Here is a 3,536-nt window from a genome sequence, read left to right as displayed (position 1 = left end):
GAGACACTTGTTCTGTGAACGAATGGTGAACAGACGGCGTCCCGGCTCTCAGGAAGCCTGCATTCCAGAGCAGAGGGTCTGCCAGCAGTTTGGAATGAAGAGGCAGTGGGGGGAGCTACAGAACCTGGGTGTCAGAAGTCGCCAGGACCCCTCCTCTCCACGGCTGTCACTGCGGGGCGGCATGGTCACTAGTCCTGAGCAGCACGTTTTAACAGGAGTTAACTGCTTACTAATTAGCAGCTGGAACCATTAATTGGTTATTTGTTAGAGCCTGAATTAATAAACTGGTCTTCCGGCAGGGTCATAACTCTCCTCGGCCTTCACCCTCTCCCGCCCCAGCCAGCCTTCTCCCCACCTGAGCAGAAGCGTCTTGCCCTGAGATTGAATCGATATCTGCCGCCACTGTATGATTTTCAGAGACAATTTCCCTAGCAAGTGATGACACCATTCCCGCAGACTTCCTCTCCCTCTCTCTCCCTCTTTTCTCCTTTCCCAGGCTCTGAGTTCCCTCGGGCAGGAGATGGGGTTGCTTTCTTATAAGGAACTCTCACGCCACAAGCCCTCAGCTGCCCTGCCTGGCCAAGGTCCGGGATTCCTGGTTCCCCACTGTGTCACACACCCCTCAATCAGCAGCTAGTTCCTGAAACCTCCTGGAGCCCAAGGGCTGGGCTTTCTCTGGGGCAAAAGAAGAGGGCTTTTCTTGAGCAGGTTGGGTGGAAGGCGAGAGTTGGCAATCAGGGGCTGGCCTCCAGGCAGCCCAGCCTTGGCCGGCCTCAGATGCCGCCTCTCAGCAGCCCAGTTTGGGGCCCAGTGAATTGTTCTCTGTGTGCGAAAAGAATAGGAAACACTTCTTGCCAGAACATTTATGAGGCACCTAGGTCCTTACATTTCTTCAGTATAGAATAGTTGGAAAGAACAAGGTCAAGGAGCCAAGCTACCTAAGTGAAAGCCACTTAGCAGCTATGCGAGTCACTAAATCGTTCTGGTATTCTGTGACAGTAAGTCTTATCTCCCATAGTTGTTAGGAGGATTAAATAGTTATCCACATGAAGGGCTTAGAACAGTACCTGGCCTGTGGTATCGGCCGTTATTATTACTCACGTCTCACAACTGCTCTGTGACATAGGGATCCTATTCACTTTACAGCTGGGGAAACTGAGGCCTAGAGAGGTTACGACTGGAACATAGGACTGATGGCTCCCATGTCTAGTGCTTTTTTCCTTCTCCCTGGTTGCCTCCCCGTTGTCAGAGGCTGTGTCGGAGGCAGAAGGCCGGGCACACTTGGGGCAGGAGATGGCTGAATTTACAGGCACAGGCAAACAGGCTGTCAGGGTACTTACACTTCATACAATTAACCGCAGAGTATTCACAAGTGAATTCGCTACAGCAAATGCTCGATCCCAGCCCGGCTCCCCCTCCTTCTGGTCTCTCCCTGACCATGAGTTGTCTCTCTCCTTCAGGCCAGTGTATGTGTTCAGAGAGGGCAAACTCAAGAGAATGTCAGCTGAGTCAGTGGGGTTCCCTGTCCCTCAGTAAAACACCCCAAAGCCAAAGAGGAGCAATTAACTGCTGTTTGGGGGGTGGGACCAGCTGACTGGAAAGTAGAAAGGCAGTCTCCTCTGGCTAGGACACATGCTCATTCAATTCAGAATGGGCAAAGCCAAGAAGGGCAAGAATGATCGTGATCACTCCCTGAGAGCTTCCTGGAGGTGGTGAGGGTCTCTAGGAATTTTTGAACAACGGGAAGAAGATGACGATAAAAGAAAATAGTTATCACCACACCCTCAATCGGTGCCACTTCCTTTTTAGGATGGGTGGGGGAGGTAGGTGGGAAGAGGCCCATAGCTCTGCACCCCAGTGGAGCAGAAAATGGATTTTTCTCTTGGGGGTAATGGTTGTGGGTGTGGGGAGTAGAAAGGCTGGCTGCCTTGAGGGTATCCCAGGTCTGTGGTACCTGGCCTATGATGGGCATCATTCATCCATTCGTTTAACAAATCTCCAGCTGGCCTCTGTTGGGTGCACAGCACTAAGTGGGATGGCCTTATTCAGCCTTGGATCCACAGGAAAGGAAGGCGAGAGAAAAAGGGGGAGGGGATGAAGACTGAGAAATCCGTTGGAGGTGGGCTGGAGAATAAGATTCTTCAGATGTTTGACTTCCCAGAATGGGCAGAAAGGGAACTGAGAATGGGGCACCTGGGTGGTGCAGTCGTTAAGCGTCTGCCTTCGGATCAGGGCGTGATCCCAGCGTTCTGGGATCGAGCCCCACATCAGGCTCCTCTGCTGGGAGCCTGCTTCTTCCTCTCCCACTCCCCCTGCTTGTGTTCCCTCTCTCGCTGGCTGTCTCTGTCAAATAAATAAATAAAATCTTNAAAAGGGAACCGAGAAGGTGTCAGCGGATGGCACACCCCCCATGGCGGCCTGGCATTTCTCCCAACACCTCCCACTGCTGCTCGGCACATTCTCCTGTGAGAAGTCAGTCCCTTGAGGGTCAGGGGAGGTGGGACCTAGCAGGAGATGGGCCTGGGGTGGGGTGGGTTTTATTATTATTTTTTAAATTTATGTTTTAATTTACATATTGAAAAATGAAATCTTTTTTGGTGTAAGTTCTTTGAGTTTTGGCAAACGCGTAGGGTCGTGGAACCACCATCACAACCAAGATACTGAACAGCTCCGGGGAGTGGGGGAAGGAGGGTTAATAATCTCCTCGCTTGTTAGCTGCTGCGGTTGTCCGCGATCCCACAGGCCGCCCTAATACAGTCCTTCCGCACGAGCCCAGATAAATAACGGCGACAGGTGGAGCAGGTGAGATTAGCAGGACCGGGGGGCGGGGTGCGATCTGAGGCGCAGGGGAGGCCGCCCGCCTGGTTTCCCAGCCTACGCAGCCTCCCGGCTGGCGTTTGGAAGGAGCGCTCTCCCCACCCCGGCTCCGAGAGCCGGGGTGAGGTAGCGGAGTTCCGGAGTGCCTGACCCCCGCAGCTGGAGCCGTTCGCGGGCTTGGCCGCCGGAAGAGAGTGCGCCCCTGGGGCGCTTGGGGGCGCCTGAGGTCCTAAGGAGAGGCGGGATGGGGGAGAGAGAAGGGTGAGCCGGGGAGAATGTGGGTGGCCTAGGGGAGCTCCGGCAGCGGGGTCCTGCGGGCAAACCTGTTGGCAACCAGTGGGCCGAGGCCAGGGCAGGAGCTCTAAGCGCGCTCTCTCCGCCCCCGGCTCCGCCAGCTGCTGTGGCGGTGGCCCCCACGCCCTACGCTGGGAGAGGCCGAGGCTGCCTGGAAAGGGGCGGGGGCTCGGCCGCGGGCGGAGGGACTCCGGGGCCGCGCAGACAGCCCTGCAGACCGACAGCGGGCGGCCGGCTCGCGCGCCTGCAGGACCCCAAAAGACCCGGGCCCGTGGCCTTTCCCTCCGACCCCGGCTTTAGTTCCGACCACCAAAAGTGCAAAACATTTGCAAAGTGTGCAGTGCCCCGTAGGCTTCGGTCCCCTGGGCGAACGGCAGAGCTTGCCCCGCGAGCATGCTGGAATCGGTGCACCCGGCTCGGCAGCC

This window comes from Ailuropoda melanoleuca, chromosome 5 (assembly GCF_002007445.2).
Source record: "Ailuropoda melanoleuca isolate Jingjing chromosome 5, ASM200744v2, whole genome shotgun sequence".
Lineage (NCBI taxonomy): Eukaryota > Metazoa > Chordata > Mammalia > Carnivora > Ursidae > Ailuropoda > Ailuropoda melanoleuca.
The sequence above is the reverse complement of the archived record's forward strand: the minus strand, read 5'-3'. Positions refer to the sequence as shown.